We start from the raw sequence: 19877 nt of genomic DNA, 5'->3' as shown, positions 1-19877 counted from the left end.
TCCTACTTTCCCTGTTTTTGAGCTTCCTGTAAATGGAAACATGGCGCATCTTGTGTGATGTGCTTCTTGCCCTCACTGTTGTTTGTGTGCTTTCCATCCCAGTTGCCACGTTCCCAGAGTCGTCCATGGCATCAGTATCCAGCAGTGACCATTTGGGTGGTTTCCGTGTTCTGGCCACTATCCACAGGGCTCTTTGAACACTTTTTAGTTGATGCTGGTCACCAAAATTTCCCCACCGTGGCCTCCAACTCCACCTTCACCAGATAACATCAAACGGTTTCACAATCACATACGAAATCCCGTAAAAACAAGCCTCAGACCTCAGGGGCTTCTACTAAAGACCCCATCCTTTCCCCAGTGCTCAGAGCTCCAGCCTCTCAAACTCCAGGGTCTGTCCGTGCGGGACCTCAGGGCCTCCCTCGCCCACCCTCTGCCCCGGGAGTGCGTCCCTGGGCCCGAGCCCTCCCTGCTTCCTTTACACTGGAATTTTATCATCCGTTATGCCAACAGCCATGGCAGCCCTCCCGCCGCCTTTTCTTCACGAGACTCTTGGCTACCGTTGACCGTTTTGCCTTGTTACATACATTTTAAACCAGTTAGTTCATTCCTACTATAAACCCAGTCGGAATTGCGTTGGTTGTATCATTTAGAGCAGTGCGACTCGTTTACAAGGTTGCATTTTTTTGACCCACAAACAACCTTTATATCTTGCTAGTGTCTCATTTTATGTCCCTCCCTCGATGGGATTTTGTGTTTTCCCGAAGAGGTTTTGCACATCTTCTGGCACGTTTATTCCCCGACGCTCGGGACGTTTTCAATCGTACCCTTGAAGAAACTACCCTTAGGGATCTTGTAACAGCTTTGTCCATATTCTGAATAGTGGACATCCAGTGGCAAAGGCCACTGTTGCCACGGGGCCTCCGACCCTGCCTGGGCAACACAGACCCTTCTGTGGAAGGCCAGGTGGCAGCAGGAAACTCCGTCCCTGGGAACCCTGGCTTCACCTGCTCCCGCCACACGTTGCACTCATTCAGTAGAGCAAACCTGTCGTCCTTCCGGGGCTCAGAGGAGCAGGCTTCTCAGGCGTCACCCAGGAGTTACTCGATTTTTTTCTCTGCAAAGAATCTCAAGTGAAATAACTCAACAGCCCACAAATATTTATTAAGGACTTACTCTAGAGCAGACATTATTCTAAGCACTGGGGATAGAATAGTGAAGTGAATGAAGACAAAGCTTGCGACCTTGTGACCTATATTTTGATCAGGAAGGTGACTAAGTAACAAACCATTTTCAATGGGAACAGAAGTTATGGGAACATGAAGAAGGTTTGTCTAAAACAAGAATCCTAGACATTAGGCTATAGAAAAGAGAAACAAATGGAAAGAATCAGTGGGGAGAATAAAGGAGCGAAGAAACCCCTCTGGGGGGTCTCCACGCAGCCTCACCAAGTGGTGCTGAGAGAGGTTTACCCTCTTGAGGGGCTGGGGGCCTTTGCCAGAAGCCATTGAGTCTCTTGGAGCCCTCACTAAGTGAAAGGTGTAGATCTCCACTGTCTGCCCCCCAGAAAATTCACGTACATTTTTTTCTCCCTTCTCCTTTAGATATGTCTGGAAATGAGTTGGGGACCAGGAAAAAATCTCTAACTGCATAGACATCTACGCCAGTTCTGCCCCCTGCTGTACCCATTGTCACTGAAAGACAATGGCCCAGGAGCACTTTCCCCTCTTCGTGGGTGGCTGGCTCAGTTCCCGCTGGCACAAGGCACACCCCACAGTGCCGAGAAGTGCCCATTATCATGTCCCCATCGAAAGGCCCTCCACCACCCCTCAGCCACTGACCTCTCTATTTCCTTCCACCCAATCCCCTATCCTAACCCAAAGGTATCTTCAATTTATGCTTTGCAAGAGAAAGATACAGCCTTCAGCCTGGCCAACTAGTCCTCCAGACCATCGTGGCCGTATGTAGGACCCTGCCCGGGGCCTCAGAAGGGAAGAAGGGAAATTTCTTGTAGGGGATTTTTTTGGTGTTAGTGTTTATCATTTCATGTAGATGTGATTTTTAAGGAAATCGGTTTTCAAAACAATGTCTACAAATACTCTGCATTTGCAACTTAGAAATGAAGAAACATGATCATCACAATTTAAAACACACTGAGCAGATTTAACAATAAGACACTGCTGGAGAAAAGTCTGGTGAGTTAGAAAAATGTGGAGAAATGACAAGGAGAACAGACAGAGGGTTAGAAAATCAGAAAGAGAAGATACACCGGGTAAAATGGAAAAGCCAAACACCTGTTGGGAATTGCAGTGGGAGAGGAGAGTCGGTGTCAAAGAGAAAAAGCTGAGAACTTTCTGAAATTCTCGTGAACCCACAGATTCAGGAGCCCCACTGTGTGCCAAGTAGGGTCAGTCTGTAAAAACCTATCCTTTACGTTGTTGAGGAATCACGGAAACACTAAAAACCAAAGTGTTCTTGACAGCGGCCAAGGCGACCCATGTTTCCCGTCAACAGTTATAGGAGACCGTCGAATGAGAAGAACGAAGGGCCAACCCAGCTCTGTTATCCAAGAATTAGGGTCATCTAAAGACTTTTCCAGAAAACAAAAAGTAAGTGGGACAAAAGTGATACCAGAAGGAGGCTGTGGCCAAGAGCTAATGGCGCACCGATGTCCATCCTCCCTTCCTGCAGAGTAATAGGTTCCCTGATTCTCTCAGCACAGGCTGAGAAGCTGGTACCTCAAACTGCCTGGCGGCAGAATGTCTGGTCAGGTTTTGAGGCCTGCGTTGTTTTGGAGGGTACACTACAATTTGGCCAAATCTGTAGCATTAGGAAATTGTAGGAAAGATCCAGAATGATGGCTTAGGTCGACAATTTTTTGACCCCTTTGAGCAAAGTCACGAGAGGGACAAGAACTCCAGCTAATTCCAGCCAGCCACGAAAGCAGAAATGGAAGGATCCAGAGTTTTGCTAACGTAGGCACATTCCACCTCTGGTCTCCATATACTCGGCCAGATATTTCTGTATAACCAAGTCACAGTTATGAGCTTTGCATCGAAGGGGCGGACTTGAAAGGAGACAACACTCTCACTCTTTGGAAAGGCGGCATGCAGGAAGGCGAGATTAAAGTAGGACTCACGTGTTCTTTCTGTTACAAACCTACCATCAACAGGAAAAAAATCTGGCAAAATCAGATTATGGTCACAGGGCTTTGGAACAGGAGGGAGTATAAATTGGTACAGTTTGCCATTATTTAGTAACACGGGCGTCTGTAATATCCCTTTTAGGGCTACGCGCCAAAGAAACTCATGCGCATTTGCACCAGGATATGTGGACCAGAATGTTGGTCAGCAAACCCGGAAGTGGCCCCCGGCCCGTCTACAGCACAGTTGATCAGGAGTGCCAGTGATATTTACGTCACGGAGTGCCAGGCAACAATGAAAATGAGCGAAGCACAACTACACACGATGACACGTATGAACTTTACAAACATAACGGTGGGCAAAGAAAATAGCCACAGGAATTACTCCTAATATATGATTCCATTTGTGTGAGGCTTCAATATAGGCAAAGGAAAACTATATTCCTTAGGGATGCGTTCTTTGCTGTAAACATTATAGAGATCAAGAAAGCATCCAATTTCTTGAGTAAAAACCAAAAAGAGAAAATGAAAAAAGCATTCAGTAAAATATATACAAAGAGCAGAGGGAGAATTTTGAAGATAGAGTTTCAGTGTCTTTGTTAATAAGAGAGGTTAAAATGTCAACGTTAGACAGGAAGAATGTTGGGGCGCCTGGGGGGCTCAGTCGGTTAGGTGCCTGACTTCGGCTCAGGTCATGATCTCACAGTTGGTGAGTTCGAGCCCCCGTATCAGGCTCTGTGCTGACAGCTCAGAGCCTGGAACCTGCTTTGGATTCTGCATCTCCCTCTCTCTCTGCACACACACACACTCCCTACTCTGTCTCTCTCTGTCTCTCTCTCTCTCTCAAAGGTAAATATTAAAAAAAAAATTAGAATAGAAGAATGTCTCTCATCCCCTCATGCTCATTATATAATACACCTCGCCACTACCCCATGGGTGGAACCTCTGTTCTCCTTTAACCTGAGTGGAACTTTGCGACTCCCTCCACTAATCAGGGACAGTGGAAATGATATTGTGTAATTTCTAAGGATAGAGCATAAAAGTGCCCCTACCCCCTTTGGACTGGGTCTCCTGGGACATTTGTTCTGGGAACACAGCCATCATCCGGTGAAGGAGCCCAAGAAACGGAAAAGAAGCCCACTTGGAGAAGAAGCAAGGCCTCCTTTCTCCCAGCCCCGCCACCAGCTGCTGCTAGCCGACAGCCTGCATTACCCTCCAGCCATGCGAGGGATCCGTGTTGAAAGCAGACTGTCCAGGCTTGGCTTGAGCCATCTCTGCGGAAGCCGCGTGGAGCAGATGGAAGTCATTCCTGTCAAGCTCTGTTGAAACTGAGTGTTTGTGAGCAAAAGAAATGAAAAAGCAGCTTTGCTTTGGGAGAGTTAGTTATGCAACATAGACAACTGTTGTAATGGAAAATTCTAGAGGAATTTTCACTACAGTCAGAGAGAGGACATGGATGGCCACTATCACCTCTCCTTTGTGTATCATACCAATGAACTGCCCAGCAATGCGATTAGGCAAGAGTAATTATATACACCGTAACAGCCAACTTATTTTTTTCCTACAGAATTTACAGTAAGCATTTCTCTCTGATATTATAGCTTTCGTACCTATTGCATATGTTAGTTATATAATGAACTGTTAAGTGGCTCCCAAGGAGATTATATGTTCATTTTCCTATTTTTTTTTAATGTTTTATTTATCTCTAGGAGAGAGAGAGAGACAGCGTGAGCAGGGGAGGGTCAGAGAGAGAGGGAGTCACAGACTGAAACAGGCTCCAGGCTCTGAGCTGGCAGTCAGCACAGGGCCCGACGCGGGGCTCGAACCCACGAACCGCGAGATCATGACCTAAGCGAAAGTCGGGCGCTCAACCGACTAAGCCACCTAGGCGCCCCTCATTTTCCTATTTTTAACATTTGACAAACCTCCTTTTATAAACATAGCTATCATGAAAATCCCTGTGGCTAATGGATCAAATGACAGGGACATTTTAAGGACTTAAAATAAAATCATGACATTTTCTGAAATCGCAGTTTTAGTAGCGACACAAGAGACATAGGGTTCAATTTGCCATCACCTATGATAGAAAGTACTGATTTTTTGTTAATCTGAGTCATGAAAAATTTCATCTCCATACTGTGTCTTTGCATTCCATTGAGGTACAGAAAATGTCATGATTTTATTTTAAATCCTTAAAATGTCCCTGTTGTTTGAGTCATCGGTTTATGAATCAAAGATATGGTACTTGAGAAAAACCTTCCATTTCATATTTCAGAGAATTTGTACCTTTCACCTTACCTTCATGCCTATAGTAAAGGCTACCATCTCAATGAAAATGGGAAAATAGAGGAATTTATGGCTTTAATTCATCTACATTCACAAACCGAAGCAGGGCACCACAAGTCGCTGTCTGTCATCCTGTGAACCACAGTAGGGCAGGGGCACCCTGTGTGAGACAAGTTCCCCTGCTAGTGCTTTTCCGAACCCTGGTGACGATCTGAGCTTTACCTCCTTCTGGGATCTGGTGCTCAGGACCAGAACATGACCCACGGTGCTTTAAATGTGGCTTCTCCCCTGTCATTAGGCTCTCACCTTCACAAGGGAGCCACCAAGAGACAGGTCAAAGGCCAAGGGGGAAAGGGTCCCCATCTGTGACAGATTCACAAGGATTTGCTAGGAACCCCTTGCATCTTGCTGGCGATGGGCAGTCCCAGGGGCTCAGTATCAGAGAGGACTTCCTCCAACGTAGATGGCGGGGCATTCACTGTGAGAAGGCGCGGTGGGGGGCGCCTGGGGGGCTCAGTCAGTAGAGCGTCCGACTTCAGCTCAGTTCATGATCTCACGTTTCATGGGTTCAAGCCCCGCCTCGGGCTCTGTGCTGACAGCTCAGAGCCTGGAGCCTGCTTTGGATTCTGTGTCCCTCTCTCTCTGCCCCTCCCCTACTCGTGTTGTCTCTCTCTCTCTCTCTCTCTCAAACATTAAAAAAAAAATTAGAAAAAAGAGAGAGAAGGCGCGATGGGAAATGGGCATCTTTCCCACCACGCCGCCTTTTTTTTTTAGCTTTAAAATTTCATGTTTATTCATATTTTTCAAAATATATGTACATAAAAAAAGGAAGATTTACAACAGGAAAGATTGCCTTACATGCAACACAAATTCCAAGGAGTTCATGATGGGATCACACATGATTATGGATCTACTTTCAAGCCGATCTTCTCAAGTCCATTTCCAGCCACACTCTAGGCTGCAGATGGGGTCCCAGTAGACAACGCAAGTGGAATGAAGGAAACAGATCTCTTTTGCTTCTGGCAGCGCTCACGGGGCTAGAAGATGTACACCAAGAAGTTTAAGACAATTAAGATGTCAAGTGCCACAGGGAGGGTAAATGATAACCGGAAATCAGTATTTCTCAAATAGAAAGCTAGTATTATCTAACACGACTTCACAATACGAAAACAAATACAAAAGAGAAAGGGTTAGGTAGTCGGGCTTCATTTGCTTTTTTTTCTTTATGTAAATATCTCAAGGAAGCCACTTGCTTGATATCAAAAGTGCTGTGGAAAGAAAGGAGGGGACAAAAACCCACAGATGAATCCGGAATTTAGTTTATTTTAGCAAATGGTATGTTTTTCCACTTAATATTTCTATATTAGTAATGATGTGACTCTCCAACATTTCCTTATAAAAAAGGCAAATAGGAAATGACAACTCATGCTCCAAATATTAAAAAATATATTTAAACATTTGATCGAGATTTTATGTTTTGGTTTTTGGTAACACAGGCGACACCAGAAATCATAAATTCAATATATTCCTCTATTTCCTCTTCAATCAAAAACCAAGTGGTGGAGGGAATTTGTGCTTGTGGTGGAGGGAGTGCAATGCCCTGGGCCAGTGAAAAACACCTGGAAATTGGCCAACGTGAAAAGTGGCCCAAAGGAGTCATAGGTCTGCAGAATCTAATGAAGTCATGACTTTTTTGGCTTGCTCCCAAAGCTAAGATGTCTCTGTGTTTATATCGTTGGAGAGAAAGGGTTAGTGGAGTGGTTTTATAAATAAGATGAATTATTATAGCTAAAACTGAAGTCTCCAGGCAGAGGGCTTTCAGTTCAGTCAGTGCTATATATACTGCCTCTTTTTTTTTTTTTTTTTACTTCCAGCACCTGACCAGCATCCTATTCTTGATGTTTTCTACAAATATAAAAATGTTTGCAAGTGTTTACATAAAGCTGGAAGAAACAGAAAGAAAGAAAGAAAGAGAGAGAGAAAGAGAGAAAGAGAGAAAGAGAGAAAGAAAGAGAGAAAGAGAGAAAGAGAGAAAGAGAGAAAGAAAGAAAGAAAGAAAGAAAGAAAGAAAGAAAGAAAGAAAGAAAGAAAGAAAGAAAGGAAAAAAAGGCCAAAGCTGACCATAAAAAAAGAGGGTTGGGGTAGAGGGAGAAAAAATGACAGGTATACGTCATACAGTTCAGGAAAATCCAGAGTTCTCGCAGAAATTAAAATGGCCGCGGGAGGGGGCAGGCGCCAAGAACAGCACCTGAAGCTAACAAATGCCTAAATTGGTTTATTTATATTCCCTCCCCACAATGTTCATCAGGAAGGAAAAAAATGTAATTTCAAAAGCATCAAAACTAAAACAAATGCACACTGACCTTAGAAAATAAGATTCAGAATTTTATCGTGATACTTTTTTTTCCCTATAAAATTTACTTTTTTGCTTTGAAAGGTTTCTTCTTGTTGGCTCCGCCCTTGCTGGGCAATTTCACTTCCTTTCTCACACTGGCTGCAGGCTTTTTTGAAGAGCCACCCCTAGGTTTCTTGATGACTGAGGAGGAGGGTCTGGCTTTCTTGGCAGGAGTTTTGGCCTTAGGAGGGGCTTTCCTAGACAGGGGCCTAGCGTTCCCTCGCTGGGCTGCTGGGACTTTGGGAGCAGGCTTCCACCGTCTCTGCTTCATAGGTGCAGCCTTCACCATGACTTGGCTGGGGTTTTCTTCTGCAACCTTCTCTTAGGTGGTGGCTCTTCATCGTCAGAGTCTTCTTCTGCAGAGTCATGCTCATCTTCTTCCTCATCTCTCGAATCATCTAGCTCCGTCTTTGGAAATAGAACTCCTGGGCTGGGGTAATAGGGAAAACAGAGCCAGAAGGTGCCGCTGAACCTTTGCCAGAGATCTGCTCCAGCCGCCCATTCTCACGTTTCTGCAGAGTCTTCTTCAACAAGTGCATTTGATAGTTAGACTTGGTGCCTGGGGGGTTCTCCAGGACGTACTTCTTCAGAGCAGTGGAGGAGCAGGTCTTCGGCTCATTCGTGGCAGCGATGGCGGACAAGGTGGCGTATTCCATCAGGCTTCCACCAAGCAGGGGCTTCTGCCCTGATTTCTTCAGCTGGAATGTCCCAGAAGCACCATTGCCAGTTATTTGTTCTAACTGGCCTCTCTCTACTGCTCTCCGCAGAGCACTCTTCAACGGCTGAGGCCTGCTATCCACCCTAAGTTTAGGGTAAAACTGAGACACGTATTTCCTGATGAGACCGTAGGAAGCTTCTTTAGGCTCACAAAGGCGAGTAAAGGGCAGCGGAAGGATATCCTCCGATTTTACTTGTGGTTCTGGGTCCACTGCAGAGCTTCTGTTCTTTCTGTTTCTGGATTTCTGAGGTGTTTTTCTTGATTTTTGGACCACAATAAAACCCCCAGAAGCACCTTTTCCTTTTACCTGTTTGATGACACCTCTATTTAATTCTCTTTTTAGTGCTTGTTTAAGGAGGTAACCCCTTCTCTCCAGCTCCAGAGAAGGGTACTTATGCATAATGTATTTCCGAAGAGCAACCACTGATGCGCCACTCTTCTGAAGCATGCCTTAATGGCCTCAGTTAGGACTGCATCCATCTTGGGACGCGGGGAGGAAGCGATCGGTGTTTGTCTGGGCCCTGGCTAGCTGGCTGGCAGAAAGGGTAGCCCAGGAAGGTATGGTTTTTTTCACTTTCTTCTCCTTTTCTTTAGACGGATCTTTCTCATCCTTTCTGGTTTCCTCAGAAGACTTGTTCTCTTCCTTTTCTTCGTTCTCAGGCTCTCCTTTAGGCTGCTCTGTCTCACCAGACGTAGCAGGTGGAGTTTCATTCTCTTGTTCTTCTACAGTGGAGACCAATTCCTCTGAACTTATGTCTGGTTCTGGCTTTTCTGCCTCCCCTTCAACAAGCTTGCTTTTGGGAGGAGTTTTCCGCGTAGAAGTCACGTTTCCACGGATCGGCATGGTGCTGTCTTCCACCTTCTCACCCACTGTCCGCGTGATCAGCTGAGCTCCTTCTGTAAGGGGAGGTGCCTTAGGACAGACGAGTTCACCTTGAGACGTATCAGTCGCCATTTAAAATAATTTCTAGGCCCGAGTACAGGTTACACTCTGAAGCCTCTGCTGTTAACCACAAGGATTTTTCCTAATGGCTTCAGTGTGGTGAAGAGTCAACTGGGAGCTCCATAAAGGGGGGGGCGGGGAGCGGAGAAGCCCGGGTGGGGGGCAGGCCCGCCGCAGCCAGGCCCCGAAACTGCTGAGGCCCACCACGCCTTCTCGAGGCTGAGGATCCCGGTTGTCTGAGCAGGCCCAAATGACCGTATGTTTTTGTTGCTTTTTCTTGTCTTTTGTCTTAGACGATTTCATTTCATTTGAACCTTCTAGAACTGATGCTGGTCCATTACTTACCATAGCACAGACCCCAAACACTCGTTAAAATGCCACCTCCCATTGTTCCGGAAACCAGAGCCTTAAATATAAGAATGAAAATTTTCAGCAAGTAAAGAATATCCAATTTAATTCTGTACAAAGAACCTGGTGCATATTAGACACATCCCACGTTGAAGTCTGCTTTTGTGAAACAACCCAGATAAATCTAATTGAGTTTTTGGCCTTGTCTTCTAAAGGATCCCCTTGGGCAGCAGCTTGGCCACTCCCCTGGGGGAGGCCACAGCTTATATTACTCTGGAATCCCTCTTGGGTGCCCCCCTCTCAAAGTCCTTAGCTCAAGGGGTTTTGAAATATTTTCCAAGGTGAGAAATCCTTGTAAGAGAATGAACAAAATTTCTAATAAAAACTGAAAGAAGTCTGGAATCGATGAGGCAAATAAAAGAGCAATCAAACTGCATGTTACCACTTGGGATGGGAAATAGAAATTGACTTTTAGGAATGAGACCAGATTCTAAGACTTCTAATCTGGTTCCAAAAGATATTTCCAGTGAGGAGTTCTACCCACATGTTTTGTGGGTTTTTTTTTTTTTTATCATTTATTTATTTTTTAAATATTTATTTTTGAGAGAGAGATAGAGTGTGAGCAGGGGAGGGTCAGAGAAAGACACAGAATCCAAAGCAGCCTCAGGCTCTGGGCTGTCAGCACACAGCCCAACGTGGGGCTGGAACCCACGAACTGCTAGATCATGACTTTCTGAGCCGAAGTCGGACGCTTAACCAGCTGAGCCACCCAGGCGCTCCCCTAAACATGTTTTAAGCACCATGTTTGAACACACAATATTCCTGTGCAGGTCCAATCTCTTGATTGAGGGTCAGTCATGAAGCTCAACCCGTATTTCATAGAACTTTGCTAACAGACTGGACCCGGTTTTGGAATGGCCAAGCAGCTCCTATCAGACAGTCTTTCATGGATAACTACTAAAAACTCAACGGGGAAAATTAAAAAAATTGTTGCTGTATGACACTAAAAAAAAAAAAGTAAGTGGATTCTGGAAGAGAGCTGAACCCTATAAGCCACTAGATGAGTTTTCCATCTCTGTAGCCATTATCTTTTGTTAACCTTAGTCTCCAGAGCAGGGCACCGAACGCTGGAATCGAACCCAGCACACCTCTAGCATGAATAACGAGAACTAGTCGGAGGCAATTTAGTTGAAGTACCTATCATCTCACTGGCACCATCATCTCACACAGAGAAAGAATGCATTTCCTATCCGCGTCCTCACACACGGGAGGGTGGCAGTGTGTGCCTGAGATGGATCAAGGACAAAGGGCATCTTTGTGAAATGACCAACCCCAGGAGGTACAGCGCATGGCAGGAGTCCAATGAACATTTCCTTCCTTTCTCCTCTTCCTTCTCAAGAAATAGTATTAATATTCTTAGAGTTCGGATTTCACAGCCCCATGATTAGTATTGTCTAAGAAAACTTAAAGAAGGGTGTCTGTCCATGGATGATGGCCTCAAGTCTATGGAGCAGAGAGCCTTCAAACACCAGGGAAATCCCAAGTCCAACTTACTGCTGGGGGGAAAGAACAGCATGAAGGAGTTTAGCGGACACAGCAGCTTTGGGGAGGACACTTAATACTCTAAGGAAAAGGACCTAGTAACCACTTGAACATCTAAGTCTTCTTCTTCCACCCAGACACAGACACTGGCAGGATAAAGGCATCGAGCCTTGGGCCACCTACGGAGGATTTAAGGGTGGTCCCTGTGCTGGCTACCGTCACCACCAGGCCTTTATAACTCTCTCATGGTGGTTTACTTTTATGCATTTGTCTGTTTCAACAGTGCAGGCCTAGGAAGCTGACCTGTCTAACCTCACAGTGCCTGAATCTACTGGTGAAGGGCACAGCCCCACTGTGTCCGTCAAGGTCTTTGTCAGACTAGCTCTTGGCAAAAGCGCGAAGTCTGGTCTAAGCCTGGCATGGAGAACTCTTTACTCAAGAGCTGCGTGTCAGGGTTCAGAACACCTCAGGGTTCTCATGGGCTCCCATGATCCCTTTGTTCTAAGTCGCTGAGGTCAGCCCTCGGGCTTCGGGGTTCCAGCCACAAGAGCGAGCACTTGGCTGGGCAGCCGGCAAGGCCTCCTGAGCGCTCACTGCCAGCCAGTCCTGGCAAGGGCCCGCAGCAAAGAAGTGAGATGGCAGAGTAGAGGGTGGAGAGAAGGCTGACTTTATTCTCTTTAGGGCACAGATCTGGGGCCCGTTTTCTTAGGAAAGATAGCTCCGCAGAGAGAGAATTGTTGTAGAACTGATTTCCTGAGTTACCCCCTGCATATACCCCCGTCATGGGAAGTCCTCACCCTGATTCCTCCTCCCGCTGCATTTTCAGTTCAGAAGTCCCTGGGCTGAGAGCTCAGCCCGAGAGGAGGCTGGCCATGGAGCGGCTGGAGCAGAGGCACAGGGGAAGCAGACCCCCCCACCCCCCACCCAGGGCTGCTGGCCCTACCTCTGACCCCTTCCGGAAGTCCTGGCATTATCTTCCTAGGTCAACGTCTGTGTGGTGCAGTGAGGGCCCCACGGCAACTGCGGATGGGGAGGGGGACTGTCCAAGCATGTGTTCAGAGGTGCGGGCAGGGGGGTGGGGCTCAGTCGGTTAAACATCTGACTCTGGACTTCGGCTTGGGTCATGATCTCACGGTCAGTGAGTTCAAACCCAGCACTCTCAGCACAGAGCCTGCTTGGGATTTCTTTCCCCCTTCTTTCTGCCCCTCTCTCACTTGATCTCTCAATAAATAAATAAATAAACATTAAAAAATTTACAACACATGTCTATGATAAATTTTTTTAAAGTAATAAGTAAATATAAATAGCATGTCTTATGGAACAGAGGAACTTGTCCTCCTGAAGGGTCTCATCCTGCACTCCCAGAGATTCCTGGCAATTCCCGGGACTCTAAACTTCCAGAAGGTTCTCCAGACCATTCTGACACAGAGGGCTCCGTGTAAAAGAGAAAAACAATGGGGAAACCCTTTTTTTTAGAAACTCTAATGTGGATCCTTCAGGTGTGATGTGCAGTGAGGGGACCGGACAGGGAGATGGAAGAGGGGGGGACAGTAGTCTGAGTCGTGTGGAGGCCGCCTATTGGTCCGGGACACTCGACCTCGAGGCAGCCGTCGCTGGAGCCCGAGGTCCCGCTGGGTGCTTCCTCCGGGCTGGGCCGGGCGCGGCCACCAGGGTGGGCTTCTCCGCATGTGCGGGGCAGGTGGCGGGCGGGTGGGCTGGTGTCTCAGCTGAGTCTTTACAGACGCCGGGTCATCTGTCGGGAGGGTCATCATCTGTTGGGAGGGTCATCTGCCAGGAGGGTCATCATCTGTCGGGAGGGTCATCTGTCAGGAGGGTCGTCTGTCGGGAGGGTCATCATCTGTCGGGAGGGTCGTCTGTCGGGAGGGTCATCTGTCGGGAGGGTCATCATCTGTCGGGAGGGTCATCATCTGTCGGGAGGGTCATCTGTCGGGAGGGTCATCATCTGTCGGGAGGGTCATCATCTGTCGGGAGGGTCATCTGTCGGGAGGGTCATCTGTCGGGAGGGTCATCGTCTGTCAGGAGGGTCGTCTGTCGGGAGGGTCGGGGTTTGCTCCGACGGAGGAGGCAGGCTTTCAGGAGGAGCGGGAATCTCTGAGTTTCCTTCGGCATCACCTTTCCGCTGTCCTGTTGGACGAAGCAGGTGCCCTGTCCAAGCCCGGTCTCAGCGTGTGAGGGTCCCCAGTGTGGGCACAGAGCACATGCCGGGCGCAGTCTGCCCCACGCAGGGATGAGAAGGGGCAAAAGGCAACTGGTCATAAGATAAAAAGCAAGGGGTGTTCTTGAGACGGGACAGCACAGGTGACGGGCCCTGAGCTCAGGACGCAGGCAAGGGTGGGACTGCGCACCCCGGGAGGGGTGTTTGCAGGGAGCAGAGCCCTCAGAGGCCGAGGTAGAGGAGTCCCCGCCCCGGCGCCCAGGGCCTCCCACACTGGAGCTGAGCCCAGGCAGCTCTGGAAGGAGGCCCAGGAAGACGGGACGCTGAGCGCAGTCCCACATCCCGTGGGCCTCCGGGCTCCCGGCAGAGGCCGCCCGGACTTACCACGGGGACCCGACCCCCCCCAACCCCTGCCCCGCCACACCTGCCCCTGCAGCCCACAGAGGGGCCGAGGCTCCCATCGGATTCCTCCTCACTGGAGAGTCAGGCACCGGAGGGGGGGGGGCAGGGGTCCCCGTGGTGTCTGTCCCTGTGACCCACCCTGGGCGCAGGCCACCCTCCCTCAGCGGCTCAGCGACTGTCCACGGGTCGTGCAGCAGCTGACAAGGAATTCACATTCCTGTGTGCCTGAACAGATTCTAAAAACACTGCTGAACAAGCAAAATGTATATGACTGGATTCATATTGACAGTTTTTAATGAAAAAAAACTTCCTGGGGGGCCTGGGGGGCTCAGTCAGTTTGGCCTTCAGCCTCTGACTCTTGGTTTTGGCTCAGGTTGTGATCTTAGGTTCGTGAGTTCGAGCCCCGCTTGGGGTTCTCTTTCCCCCTCGCCCTGCTCGTGCTTTCTCTCTCTCTCTTTCTCAGATAAACTTAAACAAAATAAGACTCAAGGAGTGGCCTCCCTTAGGGCTGTGCGGCCAACTTTTCCTCCTTTGCCCTGGGTTTTATAAGAAGGCGCTACGCCCCCCACTCCCCTCCCCAAGTAGCCTCCGCTCTGAGCCCCCAAGACAGTCCCCGGCACACAATTGTCAGGCTCTCAAGCAGGCTGAGGCAGGGCTCCCAGGGAGGGGGGCTTCGGGGCCTGTCTGCTCTGTGTGGACTTGGCTTTCACAAATATTGTGGTGCTTCCAAATTCATTGAAGTTTTCTTCCTGATAAGAATTTGCGAGCAATCCAGGTCAGCTCTCTCAAGGTCTAGTTTTACTTCTGGGAATTTCAGCTGAGTGCAAAAGCTGGCCACAATAGCAGTCCCCGCAGGGGGGCTTGGGTCTCCGTGACGACCCTTCCTCGGTCTACACTGGAACCCCCACTGACCGCTGCAAAAGGCTGAGACATTTTGTATTCTGTGCCCAAGAAGAAAAAGAAAAGGAGGGAGGGGAAATCTTCTGATTATGAGCTGACCTGGACCCTCCCTCTCACCCTTCCCCAGCCCGGCCTGAGCCCGCCTCACTCCGCCCTTTGCTCAGGTCTCCAGCTGCACTCAGGATGGAGGAAGCTGGGGGCACCTGGGGGGCTCAGTCGGTTGAGCGTCCGACTTCGGCTCAGGTCATGATCTCATGGTTTGTGGGTTCGAGCCCCGCGTTGAGTTCTATGCTGACGGCTCAGAGTCTGGAGCCTGTTTCGGGTTCTGTGTCTCCCTCTCTCTCTGCCCCTCCCCTGCTCATGCATTGTCTCTCTCTCTCTCAGAAATAAATAAAACAAAACAAAACAAAAAAGATGGAGGAAGCTGAAGGCCCAGCCCCGACACAGGCTGCCTCCACTCTGGAGGAGGATCTTCTGTCCTCTGGTGGCCCGTCCGCTCCTCTGCAGGCCTTGGAGGGAGAGCGTGTGTGCGTGTGTGTGTGTGTGTGTGTGTGTGCCCTAAGTGTGTGGATGTGCGTTTGTCGGTGTGGCTGCCCTGGCGAAGCCCGTGTGGTTAGCAGAAGACAGGGAGAGGTCCTCAATTTAGCCGAGGGGAGTGAGTCTCCCAGATGTGGGCATGGGGTGGGGGGGCCCTAGGGGGCCCTTCTGCGGGGAGGGGAGGAGAAAGAGATGCTGTCGTCTTCCCTAAGACCAAGTTCACGGTGCTGCCCAGAAGGCTCCTGGAGACGGCACAGTGGCCGACAGGCCCCGGATGCTCACTCAGGCCCCCAAAGGATTCCCCAGGGCAGGGAGCCCCTTCCTACCACGCGCTGGGCTGCGCGCAGGACTTCGGTTCCCCTCCTCTGTGGGGCCCTGCACGGCGCAGCTAGTCCGGGGTGGGGCCGGGGGGCGGCCGTCTGGAAGCGGTGAAGGCGCTTACCCTGTGGACTGGGGGTCGGGGGTTCTTGTAAGGTACGAGCCCCGCGTCCAAGATAGAAAGGGTGGGAGAGACAGAGGGCACCGACGTCCCGCCTGCCCTTTGTCCCGGTGCTCAAGGCTGCGGGGAAGGACTCTGACCTTGGGCGAGGGCGCCACTGCGCAGGAGGGCAGCTGGAGCCCTGAGCTTCGGTAGCGAGAAGGTCAAGTGGAAGCCTTTCCAACTCAACTGTGCCCCAGGGATGGGAGGCCAGGGGCTTGTGGTCTTCCCCCACTTCCTGTGTCTGCCATGTGAACCCTCCCCTGTCGCCTCCTAAACCCCTCCCCCTCTGCCCCCAGCCCTTGTCCCCTCCCCACCCCGTGACATCCTTCCTTGCACCCATCCCAGCTGAGGACACCCCCTTCTGGCCCTGACTGGGAGGTAAACCCGGACGCTTTGGCCGCTGATAATCAGAACGTTTCTTGTGAAAGAGCGGCGTAAAGAGTAAAGTTCTGGGAAATGTGAAATGTCTCCTCGAAATATTTTTTTAAGACCCTGTTGAAGTGTGCAGGGAGCCCAGGGGGGGCTGTAAGAGGCAGGTGGGAAACGCAAGGGTCTGAGGGGAGAGGCAGGTGCCCGCTCAGAGGGGCCTGAAGGACACTGTTATTACAGGAAGGGTGTTTTTAAACACGGTGGGGAAAGCCGGGTGTAGACTGGAGGCTGAGGAGCCGGTCCAATGGCCCTGAGTCGTGGTGGTGGAGATTGTGAGGACACGGGGCGCCAGCCTGCAGCCCTGGCCGGACCCTCTGCCTGTGTGGAAGGAAGGGAGCAGTGCACGCAGGTGCATGTGCAGCGTGCGGATGCCCGGGCTGAGGGGCTGGCCCGTATCCTGCCCCGGCCCCTGCTGCTCTGTGAGTCACTGGGGGGGCCGGGGGGGGGGGTAGCAGGTGGCTCTATCTTCCCAGGAAGGCTGGAGTTATTTCTTTAACTACCTTACTTGTTCTCTTCTCACTACATAGATAGATAGATAGATAGATAGATAGATAGATAGATAGATAGATAGATACTTTCCTAAAAAAAATACCATGTGAATTGTTTTCGGATCTTTCCTTTCTCCCATAGTCACAGAGCTCCTACTCTGGGGATAGTTTGCTTGACTTTATTTTACCCCTAAATACTCCCCTTTGGTTCACACATTGTTCAGTTTTCCTGCTTGTTTTTCTAGAAAACAACTTTATGAAGATATAATTCAGGTATGATACAATTTAGCCATCAAGAGTGTGCAATTTCTGTAGTTTGTAATATGCTCAAGGGGTTGTGCGACCTTCTTCATTCTCAGTTTTAGAGCATTTTCCTCATCCTGAAAAGAAACCATGCCCATTAGTATGTATTCCCTATCTCCCTTTCCCACCGCCCTTCTCTTCTCCAACCCTAGGCCACTGCTAATGTGCTTATAGCATCTATAGATTTTCTGTTCTGGACATTTCATATAAATGGAATCATACAACATATGGTCCTTGGCCCTTTGTGAGTGGTTTCTTCCTGGAGCATAATTTCAGGATTCAATCATATCATAGCATGTAGCAGTACTTATTTCTTTAAATTTATTTATTTTGAGAGAGAGAGAGAGAGAGAGAGAGAATCCCAAGCAGCTCTACACTGTCACGGGTTTGAACTCATGAACCACGAGACCATGACCTGAGTCGAAATCAAGAGTCAGACATTCAGCCAACTGAGCCACCCAGGCACCCTGGTACTTTGTTTCTTTTTGTTGCAGAATAATGTACCATCATATGGATATGCCGCATTTAAAAAATTTGTTTACTGGTTGATAGACATTTGAGCATTTGAGTTGTTTCCACTTTGGGGCTATTATGTTCATGCTATTATGAACATTTGTGTACAGGTGTTTGTGTGGGCATATGTTTTCATTTCTCTTGCACATATCCCTAGGAGGGGGATTGCTGGATTACACTGTAAGAAACTACTAGACTGTTTTCCAAAGTGGCTCGGCCATTTTACATCCCCATTAGCAGTGTATGATGGTTTCATCCTCTTTATACCCCCACCCATATTGGTATTATCTGCCTTTTAAATTATGGCGTTGATGTGCATTTCCCTGATAACTGTATGCCTACGGCCATCTGTGTACCTTCTTTTAGAGATCTATCTATTCCGATTCTTTCTTTGCCCACTTTTGAATTAGGTCCGTTTGGTTTTGAGTTTCCTGAAGGAAGCATAACACATTTCCTGTGCTCTGTGTGACTCGACGTTATTTCTGTGCTTCTCGTGCCCAGTGCCTGTAAGTCCTTCATGACACGTCCCGCTATAACAAAACACCACAGATTGGGCAGTTCATGGTCAACAGAAATATGCTGCTCACAGCTCTGGAGGCTGGAAGTGAGAGATCAGGGTGGCAGCGTGGTCCAGTGAGGGTCCTCTTCTGGGTCAGGGAGGAAGGGCGAGGGAGCTCTGTGACATCTCTTTGTTAAGGACACTCATTCCATTCATTAGGGCTCCACCTTTTGGCCTAATCACCTCCCAAGGCCCCACCTTCCACCACCATCACAATTTAAGGGTAGGATTTCAACATTTGAATTTTGGAAGGCACAGACGTTCAGACCATAGCAACTGCAATGGCCAGTTGAATGATTTCTGGGTTCTGGCCATTAGCAATCAGGGTGTTTTGAACATTTTTGATGGATCCTGATGTGCCAGAATTTCTCCACTGTGGGTCTTAAACTCTAACTTCACCAAATAATGTCAAGTGGTTTCCTAACAACCCTCAGCACATCCTTTCTTCATTGTGTAGAACTGCTGCCTCTCAAAAATCTAGGGTCCATCCGTGCAAGGTCTGATCCTGGTTTCTCTGTTCTTCCCCCAGCTCTGTGAGTCTGTCCCTAGGCTAATGCCACATTCTTCTAATTACTAAAGCTTTATAGTTTATCATGACATAAGGTAGGGCAGATTTTTTTAACCTCTGGATTTTGGTTAGAGGAAGACCATATTTGTCGTGGTGTGGGTCAGGATATATACGAAAGCATTGATTAGAATAAATGGGGGGATCCGTCGGTAAAGTGATGGCTGTAACTGGAAAGAACACTTAATACAGTGTTGGCCACATGGCTCATGGTACAGCACAGAAGGAGCCAAGTCTTGAGGTGAAAACAGGACTCTCCATGGCCCTTTGTTTTTCCTTCTTGTGGTCTTTCCCTCTATAGCAACCCAGAGGTCACAAGATTGTTCAGAATACTTCCCACTGTTCCTTGACCAGTCCTGCCTTCTGTATTCTGAAACATTGCGTACATCTTGGAAAATAACCATTAAAATAGAAGGTGGGCGCCTGAGTGGCTCAGTCGGTTAAGCATCTGATTTCGACTCAGGTCATGATCTCACGGTTCGTGAATTTGAGCCCCGCTTCAGGTGGGGACGAGCCCCCGCCTCTCCCTCTCTCTCACTGCCCTTTTTGGGATTCTTCCTCCCTCTCTCTCTCTCTCTCTGCCTCTTGCTCACTTGTGCCCTCTCTCTCTCTCTCAAAAAAAATAATAGAGAGAGCTTTCAGATTTCACCAAGGAGGATTATCACTTTGTACATTATAGAGAAAAGGAACTTAAAAACCCATTGCAAAATTCCCTGATCCTGATTATAGAAACAACTGTAGATTTCTCCACTTTCCTATCAATTATAAGGAAATGGTGTCCAAACCACTTGGAGTAAACTCTTAATCCTTCTTTAAATCCTTCTTTAAATTAAATAGTCCACCTAGCATCTTTATGAAGAAATGGAATAGCATTATGAGCAGTGTAATAAAATAGAAAACACCAGAAAATCACTCGTAATACGATTGAGCAAGGTTTAGTGAAATTCCATTTCAGTTATTTATAGCGTGAATGAACGAATTCAAGATGCCAAATGCATTCTTAATGTAGGTCAAAGATTGTTAAATACAGAAATCTCACAATGGATCTAGGTATCAGGTTGGGCTGGAGAAACTTCGGAACGTCTGTGTAGAATTCTGTCCCCCGGGGGCCCTGGGGGGAGGCTTTGGCCCTTGAGGCCCACCCTAAGGAAGC

At 48.5% G+C, this 19877-nt stretch overlaps 1 pseudogene; it reads right to left on the bottom strand.

Annotated features, from left to right (window-relative positions):
- Positions 1-7842: 7842 nt before the first annotated feature.
- On the bottom strand, positions 7843-9631 carry LOC120235068 (annotated as a pseudogene).
- Between the last annotated feature and the right edge of the window lie 10246 nt (positions 9632-19877).

The sequence above is a fragment of the Hyaena hyaena genome, unplaced genomic scaffold, assembly GCF_003009895.1.
Source record: "Hyaena hyaena isolate Hyena2069 unplaced genomic scaffold, ASM300989v1 scaffold_121, whole genome shotgun sequence".
Lineage (NCBI taxonomy): Eukaryota > Metazoa > Chordata > Mammalia > Carnivora > Hyaenidae > Hyaena > Hyaena hyaena.
This window is presented reverse-complemented; position numbering and strand designations above follow the sequence as displayed.